General features: G+C 46.5%; 1 protein-coding gene across 3 annotated transcripts in view; it reads right to left on the bottom strand.

The window, feature by feature from the left end:
• nfasca (neurofascin homolog (chicken) a) overlaps positions 1-12,459 on the bottom strand; it is an 84,099-nt gene that overhangs the window by 61,754 nt on the left and 9,886 nt on the right. For 2 of the 3 annotated variants that reach the window (XM_066703217.1, XM_066703219.1), the window contains exon 1: positions 3,097-3,401. The exons of the other annotated variant lie outside the window; for it this stretch is intronic. The gene's annotated coding sequence lies outside the window, so the exon portion shown is untranslated. Of the gene's footprint in view, positions 1-3,096; positions 3,402-12,459 lie in introns of those variants that run through there. 3 annotated transcript variants of the gene reach the window in all.

Raw genomic sequence — 12,459 nt, 5'->3', positions numbered from 1 at the left:
GACCTGGCATCGCTGAAGCCCCGGTGAGGGAAGCTCAGGCTTGCGGCGCAGCTCCGCTGGGAGCGGACTCCTGCCACGGCCCTCTAAATATTGATAGACATCTGGTGTGAAATTGTGCCGTTCACGAGACGAGCCAGTTCAACAAGGTTGTTAGATCTCCCCGGTCGGACCCTGAGGGGGTATTCGGTGGCAACCCGGGGGTCCGCACCATAATCGGATATAAGGCAATGTGGACGAGCCTGTAAGCACGTGCAACAGTCTGCCTGTGAACTGCTGCCAGAGTGAGATGGTTGGCTTCATGAGGGCTGTTAGTCAAGCGAAGACTTAATAACCCTCCCACCCGCCCCCAGCTCTGCGCCATGCTGCCCAGGCATTTGATTCACCACCCCTCCACAAAGGCTGCTGGATTGTCTGACACGAAAGCCACTCTGGGAAATGTATAGGTTGTTGAGCATCGGGCGACTGGGTCTAATTGCCTTCACCATAGACTCGTGAGAGGCAGCCAGCATGGCTTTTGTGTGCCATGTCAGCATGCAGAAAAAACGACTCAAGGCTGCCGGAGTGCACTGCGCACTGTCGGGCCAAACGAGCGACCTTTGGGAAAAAGAAGCGGCGTTTCAGAAGTGCAAGCAAATTTCCAGGCTGAGAAACCGATGAAGAAAAACTTGCATTTGGCTTCACTCAGGGAAGCTTTGTGGCTTTTGCCCCCAGCTTTCAAAGACCCACACTGGACTCTTTGTGTTTTCGTTTTGTGGTTTAGTTTTCTCTTCACGATCTCGCTGTCCAGTCAGAAGTCAGGGCAAACGCTGAGAAAGTGAAGTGACGCTTAAAGATCGCTGGTAACTCTGACACCTGACCTCTTTCTGAATCTCAGGAACCGTCTACTGTGGATTGTTGCATGTGCCGTATTTCAACAGCGAGAAGAGTAATTACCCGAATGTTTAACACCGCTGAGGCCTTGAGACAGATACAGGAAAAACAGCCAATACACAGGCAGAGAGGCAGTGATAACACACACAGAGAGAGACAGACAGACGGACATAGACAAACCAAGAGAGAGAGAGAGAGAGAGTTTATCCTCACTACAATTTGTTTGTTAAAGAAAGGTTTTCTTGGCTGAAAACGTTTGAAAAGCGCCTGATCAATATCGCGTACGGCTTTTGTGAGCCTTTCAGGTCAATTCTGAGATTATTGATCACATTAAGATGCTCACATTGGGACTAACAGCAGATGGGTAAAAATGGAGGAGAAAAAGAGGAAAAATAAGCAGTGGGTTTCTATTTCACAATCACTAATCAGCTGTGAGAATAAGGGATCATCAGCCCACAGGATAAGAGGCTTTAATCCAAATATTGACGGGAAGGGACGCCCCCCCCACTCCCCCATTATCACTGGCGTTCCTGCTCCTGGAAGAAACCATCTATTAACCTTTTCATCTCCAGCCTCTAGCCTCCAGACTGCTTTCACGCCGGATTAAATTCAGTGACTTAATCTACTCCTTTTTAACGCGGTGCCTTTTCTGGCGAGCTCTCGGCGTCCCGAACCTGCCTGCGCCCTCCCCCGGTGACACCACAATTAAATTTGCTGGCTGTCACCTCACTGCCCGGGTCTCCGTGGGATATTATGTTGAAGACGTCAACAGCAATGTTTCAAGCAATCGGGGCTCCGATGTCAATAAAACCAATTGAAAAAGGAGGATTTTACAAAAGTTGCAAACTCGTTTCTATTAAATTGTACGTCTGCAATGCGAAGAGCCCGGGTTTGTTGAATTTACAGACTCCTGGTAGAAAGAAATATGACAACTTTAATACTGCACTGCAAGCAGACATAATATCCTGACTGTCAGAGTCCTCCAACTCGATTGCCTGTACTATTTAATTCACTGGCTCCTGGGTCCAGACAATTGAACTCTATGAAATACATTTCCTCAACGGGAAAGCTATTGGTGTCTAGGAGACCTGGTAGCAGCAATTTCTCACCAGGCACAGGGCTCTGTGACCAACAGCGCCTCACAATTCCGATTCCTTCAATAATTAAAAGAGACACGATACAGTGTAGATGTGTTGTAAATTAATACATTGTACGACTGACAGTGTGCGCCCGCTTCAGATTGGCTTTACACAAAGGATTCACGCGTGTGTGTGTGTGTGTGTGTGTGTCTGACAGGGTTTCCAATAAGAGACGGGAAATTGCACCTGACAAAGCAGCGAGATAAGTGGTTACAACAGAAAAAAGGGTAAAAACGACAGCAGAGAGTCCCCTCGAAGCGCAAGCAGCTGCACGTTGGTGATCAACACATTGATAATGGACTACACCACAAACCCTGCACTGGTTGGACAATGGCTAGTGTCACATAAGTACAAACAGATCACACTTGACCACCAGCTCAAATATTGGACCAAAACCTACAAGAAGAAAAGATGCAGGCACATAAAAGGGGTTTCCAACAGAAAGTGCTTTCTCCAACAAAAACAAAGAGCTCAACTGCTTTGCGATGGTGATGTCTATATCAGTCTATGTTACAGATAGTTTATCCAAATGTATCTGTTTTGATGTGAACTCTCCTTGTATATGCTTTATTCCTGTTTTATCCTCGACATAACATATTAACCGAAGCAATGGCACCATTTATTAAGAATGAAAATGTCAATTTAGAAAGCAAGGCTAGGGAATATATTTAGAATCACACACACACACTTAAAAACAAAAGTGACAGTTATAAAAGCACAGGATTTAAAGCATCAACGTCTGAAACAAACAAGAGAGGAATTTAAATGAGCAAACAGAAAGAAATCAGTGTAGAATTAAAATACAGCATGTTTACTTATAATCACTTTCAAGACATAACTAACCTCATGCTAATGTTATGATTGATTCCCTAAAAGCAGAAGTAATACTGAATCAGACAGAACAATCTTTGCTATTCACATGTCAAAGACAGATCATGCCAGAATGGTGCTAGAGTCGCAGGGTTAAGCATTTACACAGATGTGCTCTCACACACATGTAAATGAACACATGTCTAGTGCACCTGCACAACAGCCAGAGACTTTCCCCTTGAGCAGAGACACATCTGATTAAAAACACACACATTACCTCCCATGCAGTCTGCTTTTAGGTGAAATGCGATTGCCCCCCGGGTCGCAGCATCCTCGACACAAGAAATCCTGTTCAGTCTACTGGGCACAATACATTACACAGAAAAATCCTGATACTGTGATTCTGGAGTGTCACCCAGTTAATCCAAAGACAGAGATGGAAGATCCGATTCTGTACATCTACAGCTGGGTTGTTTCTCTCCCTACTCACTCTCTGTGTCTCTCTCTCTTCTTACTACACAAATCCACAAACACTGTCTCTCTGTCTAGCCCTGCCTCTCTCCAACTCTGCTCTCTCGTCTCTCCACCCACTCATGAATTATGAATAACCCCTTTAGCCCCCCACCCACCACACACACACACACACACACACAGCACAGCTGTCCATTTATGATTTGCCCAAGTGTCAAGAGGGATGCTTAAGCCTACGGAGGTAGATGGGTGCCAAAAGGATTTTGCATTTCACATTGAGGGCTTGATCTCACAACTCCTAGGCTGACCTTTCAACCCAATCACCCTCTTCGATTTCTTTGTGTCCACCTCCGAGCACACACAATTAAATCAATAACATGTTAACAACATGCAAATTCCCTACAGCATTTAATCCTGAATCCTGATTGATCTGGGGGTTTACAATCTGTGGTCTCTGCAGTATCCAGTAGACAAATAAACCAAGAGAGAAACAAAGAAAAGATAAGAACAAAAATATCAACACAAAGAAAAATAAATAATGAGCCGAATGAATCGTAATCAAGCATTTATTCCACATGAGAGGACACCGCAATGAGGTTAGATTAGAGTAATGAGTGGAAATGCACACAGAGGCTTCCCGAGGTGATGAGGAAGTAAGCAACTCTGGAAAACACTGCCAGGGAAACCAGTTCAGACAGTGGGCCGCATCGGAGCAGGGGGCTCGCACCGGCTCGCACCGGCTCGCGTTTATGGTCATTGCGGGTTAAAAACCAAGACTGTTTTATACACCCCCTCACAAAGAAGCACTGGGGTCAGCACTGCGGTGAGCAGCGCTGTCATCGGTCAATTGTAACAGGCATTACGAAAGACACTTTCTTCAGCCTGGATCTGTAGAAAACAAACGGGATGCACAAATCAATCTCTCCCATCTGCCTTCCCTGCTGTGGATCTCTCTGCTGCCCTGACCTCCCTACTCCACCCCAACCCACCCCAGGGGGCTCCCAGCACTGCTCACTGAAGCAGGCTGTCCTCCTACAGACAGGCAAGCCAGAGAGATACACAACCCTTGCTTTAATCCCAAAAAGGACCTTCTCCTACCGCACGGATCAACCACACTGGAACAGGCATCCTCCAAACAGATAGTCGGTTCTGGTAGCTTATGGGCCTGACACACCTACCGCAAATCCATCCCCCCCACCCCCGAGCATGTAATGGGCAATAAACCAACCAGACCAAACGAGGGGTGCGTCAGCCTGCTAGCTGATCACCATCACTACCGCTGTTGCTGGAACAGGTAAATACAGGGACTGTGGCATAAAGGAGACCCGCTGTGATTTTAAATCAGAAAAGAAAGGAGTTCTGCACCAAATTATTTGTCATGGAAACAAAATTGCCTTACTATGGCTTTCATACTGTTCCTGTAGCAGAGATGGTGTGAATGGTCACGGTCGCTGTCAGGAGCAGAGAGGAAAGACCGTCAGATGTTGAGCAGACCTTTTTGCTGCTTCCAGTCTGGCATAAAAATCTCAAATTTACTTTTAATGCAAGAGGTAGAGAAGGGAAAAAAAAGAGCAAACTTTGTTTACCTCAAAGTGATTCATAAATTCATCTGTCCAGGAGAACAAAGACTGTTCATTCTTCTCCTCACCCAGAGTGCTTTGCGGCTGCTTTGTTTAAGTCCAAGGTCTGTCTGAACAACAAACCAACCAGCCCTGTTGGCCTGAAATGTTTCAGATTCTTGCCGATCCCGACATCCATTACGTGGGTTCGTTTTTCACTGGCACCGGTTCAGCAGCACAACTGAGCGTGAATGAAAAGTTTGTTGTTTTCCTTCTGAGAAGTTTGCACATAAGCACAGCGATCACCCACACCCACCCTCTCAAATGCCACCATTTCCAGGGTCCTCTTTTGATTCTGCTCTGAGGCTCCTGGGATACGAGCTCTGCCCCTCGCAGTGACTCGCTCAGCCCCCCGGGGCCGGCAGCCCACCTTCTCCCCGATGCTTCTGAAGCTCTAACTAGCTTTACCCGAAGGCCGCTGTGGCTCTTACAGGACCACATGAATAAATACCAAGATGAAAAAAAATATATATAATAACAATACAAGCAGACATTAATAAAATGTTACAACATAATGAATGCCACTGCTGCTACTATTATTAGGTAGGTGAAAAATAACAGAGGTCTTTCAGATGCTCTTATGGTTTCAGTTTTTTGGCATACATAATGCATTCCAATTAGGCTATTATTGTTACTTGAGTTTCTAATTTCCAAGTTTTACAAAACTGATTAATTTGTTACGTGATAAAACAACTGTATTGATAAACCGCAACACTACATAACTGTCTGGTCCCACATTCGTGTGCTTTGTGTTTTGTACTCTGCGGTGCTCGTGTTATGGGATCTCATTTCCGAACAGTGCATCGCCACGGATAACAGCACTCTCCCCAACAAAATAATTGTGATGCAGATTGCTTAGGAAGGCTTACGTTGCAGTCTCCCCACGAGACTAAGTGCGCTGCGGTCCTGAAGTGGGTCTGTGGGATAAGTGTAGAGCGCAGCATAATGTCGTAAAGGGATGACACAGCGGATGGTGGCTGTAAATATCGGAACAGGGCTGGCGCAAAGGTGAGGGGGTTAAACTGATTGTGTTCCTCGGTGCGGTTTCTTCCTGCTGAACACATTAGCAGAAAAAAAAAAAAACACACGCAAATATGTGCACACACACTGCAGCGTTCACAGAGAGGCAGATTGTGTGGGAGACTAATACAATCCCAGGCCTCCATGCAGATTGTGCAGAGAAGTGGGAGGGCAGGAATTCTAAGCAGATTCACAAAGCAGTGACACATTGTGCTGTACGGACAGAGCGCAGAAACAACCCCGTAAAAAAACTAAAAATCAAACAAACGGGGTATTTTCTCCTGTCCGGTGCTGAGCGAGGTAGAATGTCTGTTCGGATTTAAAAAAAGGGCCACAACAGAAATGGCCATTTTCAAAGCAAATCAAACCACAATTACCGACCCTTAAAGATCAGAGATGGGAATAAATACTTCAGCACACTTTTCCATCCTGTGATCCAAAAGCAGTGCCGCTACTACTACTGTTAAATAAAAAATAAGAAAATGCATCCAGCAAAACAAATCTTAAAAAAACAAAAAAGGGAAATCCGCAAAGACACTCAAGCACGAAAAAAAAAAAAAAAAAAACACAAAAAAAACACAGAGATGCGTCCGTACACTCAATCTTCATCGCCACACGTTGGAATCATCAGTTCTGGATCTGTGGCGTATGTTTATTCTGGAACATGATGCCGTAACCACTTGCACGGAGCAGAACGAGAGCAGGGATCAGCCCGTGCCATCCTCCAGATTACACCGTGTCGCACAGGCTGTGAATGAAGGCAGACAGAGTGCTCTTGTCAGGGGCCGCTGTGTGTGCAATGAGGGGATGCACGTGTGGCATGGCGATGCACTGGCACAGCCGGGGGGTGTCTGGGCTGTAGGGGCAAACCCCTGCATACAGACACAGACTGTCTTTTTCATAGCCTGGCACACAAGAGAGAGAGAGAGAAGTTCCCTCTGCACTAACACAACTTTTTCCATTATTTTAACAATGTAAGTTGCACAAGACACGATGCCTGGACAACAAAAAATTCCCACTGGAAATTCAAAAAGAAAAGCCGAATAAACCACTGAAAAGACACAGGTAAGTACCAGGTAAGACAAGAAAAACTGATCGACCGACACACGATATGCAAAAACTAAAACAACAAGGAATCTCCAACGGCAAATTAAAATAATAATTAAAAAACAAGCAGTCGCCCGCAGAGCAAGGGCTCCAGCAGCAGCTACAGCAGAGCCTGGGCCCTGGAGGTCAACATGGACAAAACTAAAATCATGATCTTCCAGAAAAAAGCCAGGATCCAAAGCAGAAAATACAATTTCACCCCCAACAGCACCACAATAGAGCACACAGCCAGCTACACCTAACTGGGCCTACTAATAAACTCCTCAGGCAACTTCAACCCCACTGTCAAGACCCTCATTGACAAAGCACGCAGGGCATACTACACCATCAGGAAGATCAGCCCCCTGAACCTGACTTCGACAAATGGGAGAGTAGCCCCACAGAAGCCCTGCACGCCGAGTTCTGCAGGAATGTGCTGAAGCTCCACAGGAGCAGCCCCAACAATGGCTGCCGAGCCGAACTGGGGCTCCTGCCTCTGGCCCGTGCAGTGCAGAAGAGAGCCCTGAAATACTGGCTGCACCTGAAACACAGCAGCCCAGAGACCTTCCAGCACAGCGCCCAGAGCCACACCGACAGCACAGAGCTGCTGAGCGGCCGAGTCAGGAGACAGCCCCCCCAGGTCCAGCGCATCACTGCAGCGCTGCACTGCAGCTCCATCGAGCACTGAGCTCAACAAACCAAACAGCAGAACAAGCTGGAGTGCTACAGGGCCCTGGGCAGAGGATACACCCCAGCAGACTACCCGACACTGTCTCTACCTAGTCAGAGTCAGTCACTGCTTGGGGTCTGTGACCAGAGGCGCACTTCGCCCTGACCTGCTCCAAAAACACACAGGTCAGAGACGCCTTCTTCCCCAGATTCACCACTCTGAGCCGCGCCTCTGTGCTCCCCCAGCTCAGCACAGAGACTGCGCTGTGATCGCAGCCGAGTACATCACAGCTTGCCACAAGGCCAGAGAATTGCAACCATGTCTCCAAACCAACAACCACCACATTAATCATGTAAATTATATGTAAAATGTAAATAACCCAATATTTTTTTTATTTGTAAAGCTTTTTAATATTATTGTATATAATTTCAATGTACCAAATTGCTTTGGCAATACTTGTGTGTAGAATAAATGCCAATAAAGCTTGTTTTGAATTTGAGAGAAAGAGAGAGGGGACTCCACTACCTAGCACTGCCAGACTAAGGGGGTGGGGAGTGGAGAAAGGCACCACGCAGAGAGGAGTACATAAATAAATAAATTCCACTTGAGCCGCTCTGCACTGTCTCTGGACAGGAGGTCTGTTTTTGCTCCGGCAGGCGGTCAGGTGCAGAGCTAATTGTGACTGTTTAAAAATTTAAACCAAATCGCTTCCCTCTGTGGCTGGAGAACAAAAGGAAGACTTCTGTCTCAGGCGGGTGTAGGGCAGACGAGGAAACCCACACACAACATCAAGACAGCTCCTGAAGTACCACACAGCGCAGAATTGTTTTGGTGAGACTTCCTCCTTCTTGGGTAAAATGCTACCATGTTAATAGTGTGGAAAGCCAACAGTAAGGTTCCGCTGCCACTTCCTCGACTGCCTATATTAGCTTCCTCCGACTGAGATCAGACTGAGCAACGATCAGGACGTCTCGTAAAAAAATGGCCTGTCGATCTGGTGCCTACTGTGTAATTAGTCCATTTAACGTTTGCACAATGGCATTACTATGGTGATTATAACCGTGTGCTGCACCGATTTGCCCCTATAGAGAATTGACAGCGCCCAAAGCGTGGCGGGCATGAATAGGTCGGTCAAGAGACCCGATTTGTGATCACGAAAACCCTCCTGAAGAGCGGAGGACAAGGAGGCACGACTGAGGGTGGCCTTTGTAACCCCTTGGCCTCAAGCGACTACGCGCTTATACCACTCAAAGACACAGAGCTCCATCTGAACAGCAAGACGGTCCAGGCGGGAGCAAATGGCGTCTAAGTTTCAGTCGTAGGGCGACTGGAAAGTACTTGTCGTACATAATAGGGGGATAGAAGAGAATGAATAAAGAAAAATGAAAAAATAGGAGGAAAACAAAGAAACACAATCGCCACGGAGAGTGTTTCAGCTCCCCACCACAGTGATGATGTGGCAACAGGTCTCTATTCAGAAGCCCATTCACATACAAATGCTGCTATTGAGCGCCACAGCTGGTCCCCCTCTTCCACGCAACCCCCGCCTTGCTGTATTGATTTAACCCTGCCCTGTCCCGCGCTGCTGCCATGTGGCTCGGCAAGAGGGAAGGCATTGTCAGTCCTGGCCCAGAACTAGATGTGTTAATCCAGATGGTCGTCAGGATCACCAGTCGTATTAAACCAGACGAGGTGATGGACTCGACTCCTATGGTGACATCAGCTGTCAAATAACACCCGTGCCCTAGCCAGCACAGGCAGAGCGGCGCTTTCTCGGGTCCGCCTACAAGCTAACTGAAAACGGTAAAAGGCAATAAACACTGACCCAACTGTAGAAGTGTATTGCAGTGAACCGTCATTCAGAACCATGACGTTCTCCTCGACTTGGAAGGGTCTTTTCACATCCGTACGTTTTAGAACCCCGTCCCACAGCCGAGACGGCAGGGCCCTTCTTCTATATGAACTCAAGTCACCACTCCACCTTGCCATGGAGTAGGACCCCAGAACTGCAGGGGTTAACAGCAGCTGGCAGGGCACACTGAGGGGGGGAGAGAGGATGGGAGGCCGGGACTCAGTGCCTGGGGCTGGAAGCTCTCTAAGCCCCAGAAAGTGGTGGAGAGCTGAGTGAGGTTACATAAGCAGTCTGCAGCAGATGGTAAATTCGATTATGGGTGGCTTTTACAGTCCCGTCCCCCACATCCATGAAGCAACAAGCGCCATAAAAAGCCCTGCCTTCAGGCCTTCGCTACCTGTGGCTCGGTGTCCACAACCCCAGGCAAGGACACATTCACCCACTTTCAGACAGCGACAAATGTGTTGTTTTTTTATGATGTAGCCTATATATTTTTATTTAGATCACACAGCCAATAAACAGGAGCTGCTTTGTCCCTCAAACTGACCTCGCCGAAGGATAACCTCGCAATAAAAAAAAGCTTTACAGCATTACAGCGTAGCACAGCCCTGTCTTCACGAGATGGAAAACACCTGGAGCTCGGTGCTTAGCTATATGGAAGAAATTCAGCATTCAATCAGGCTGTTGCTTTAATTGCGATGCCTTTATTCCCGCAGCGTGGAGAGGAACAGTACATCAGAGGGACACAAAGTTGATACAAAAAAAGACATTTATACACAAAAGTAAACAAACGTGCGGTTATAATTAAGTCATTCCTATGTTATCTTTTAAGCAGGCTAAGCAGAAGCTATTTCTTCGGGGAGGACGGTTCCCATGCTATGCATAGATAAGGGAAGATGAAACTTAAATCACAGTTTCACGTCTCCAGACACACAGTTTTTCGCACAAGTCCATGGTTCCTCCTGGCCTGACACTAATTTCGACATCTTTTTGAAGTATTCCAGGCGTTTAGCCATGAAATTCAAACCTTTCTTCTACAGGACTAACTGGTCCCGAGGTCCACCTGAACAGTTTTACCGTGAATCTAGGCCGGGCGGGCGGTGAAATCGTCTGGCTGTAAACAAGGCAGATGACACTTATGTAACCGCTGTGCTACACTGACACAAAGTGACAGCGCATCTCTCCCATGACTCCCTGTTGTCAATGCTGCTTCTTCAACCAAAAGAAATATAATTTTATCCCCCCCCCAACAGAAATATACAAATATTACGAATCAGCAGCAAACATTTGCTTACATGGTATTTTTCACACAGAGAGCAGCACCCTGAACATATGCCCTAGATAGATGGAGACAGGATGTGGATTCAGACTATTTACAATAACAAACAGCATGACCGATATTACACTGTCAATTAGTCGGGAGGCCTCGTCATTTTATCGTTCGTTTTCACCACTGACTTCTGATGTGCTATAAATTAAACCTTATAATCTTTTAAAATATACAAAAAAGGAAAGCCCAAAATAAGTTCATGCTTTCTAGGGATGTTATTCTGTTATATGTTATTACTGGATTTAAAAAAATAAGTAAATGGTACAGCTGTCTTTATAAACTGCATTTACATCTTTAATGTGCTATGTAAGTATTTACACTAATATAATACATTCTCAATATATATATATATATATATATATATATAACATTTTAATTTAATTTATTTTCTGTCACCTACTACACTATTAATAATGATAAATATCAATGGCATGTAATCAAACTGGTCAAGACTGGTGACCTTTCTATACAAAATGATGAATGACCAACACCCCTGCTGCTCCCCTGGACTGGGCCTTGTGAGGATACCTCGGGCCCCTCCAGGGCCACGCTGCCCTGCTCTCCTGTCACAATGGAGGGCAGCTGGACAGCAGGACAGTGGAGAGGTGCACCGTGCTTCATTAAGGGCAGGCCGGCCATCTGCAGGTTGGGTGTCATGACATCTGTTTAAAATCAATGACCAGAGAGAGAGAGAGAGAGAGAGAGACTGCTCCCTGGGGGAAACAGACACGGGACAGAGGAAGTGGGAGAAGAAAGTTTACAGCACAGAGTTTTTGTTTTGTTTTGTGTTTTTTTGTGCAAAAAAAGTAACATGAGTTTCTTTTGAAAAACAGACATTTCTAAAATAATTAGAGTTAAAGTCTGTCAAATGTCTTGAAAGGGACCTTAAGTACCCGAGTGAAGACAGCTCGTGTATCAGTCGGGCACAGACCAATACTCGATACTGTTTTGTGTCAGGGCCTCTGAAGATGGCTCTGCATAAACATTTGTTGTCAATAAGTACTCAATGTACATAAAGCACCAAAATAAAGTGAGGCAAATTCACCCACCTATTGCCTTTGCCAGCTATTCAACAGACACACACGTTACTGACACATGAGCTGCCCCGACTCCAACATTTTAGGGCCTCTTAGTCCAGCTCACTGGATTCCTCTGCAGGAAGGACGGTGCGGGCGGGAGGTAGACTGGGCGGTCCAGGAGCCTGGTTCCGGGTTCGAGCCCAAGCTCTGGCAGTGACTCGTTGCGTGCGTGTGTGTGTGTGTGTCTCCACCCCCCAAATGAGTAAGCGACTGAACCTCTGACTCCTGTACACAAGACGTAATACTGAAGTCCTGCTTTCAGTGACTCTGGCAGCTTTTGTTTAAAAACAAACATCTGCCAAAAAACTACTATCCATAGCGTATAATTATAGGTAGGTAGGTTGGAAGTTTGAGAATGAACACTACCACTTTTCCCCGGTCTTTGTTTGAATGCACCGGGTGGTAAACCCAACGTATCACCTCAGAGCCCCCGCAGGGACGCTGCTGTAAAGTGACACTGAAGGCCGGTCACCTGACACCACGGCCAGCGAGACCAGAGCAGAAACAGTAATT

Source organism: Amia ocellicauda, chromosome 5, assembly GCF_036373705.1.
Source record: "Amia ocellicauda isolate fAmiCal2 chromosome 5, fAmiCal2.hap1, whole genome shotgun sequence".
In the NCBI taxonomy this organism is placed as follows: domain Eukaryota; kingdom Metazoa; phylum Chordata; class Actinopteri; order Amiiformes; family Amiidae; genus Amia; species Amia ocellicauda.
Note: the sequence above shows the minus strand (reverse complement) of the source record. Positions and strands in the feature narration are given on the sequence as shown.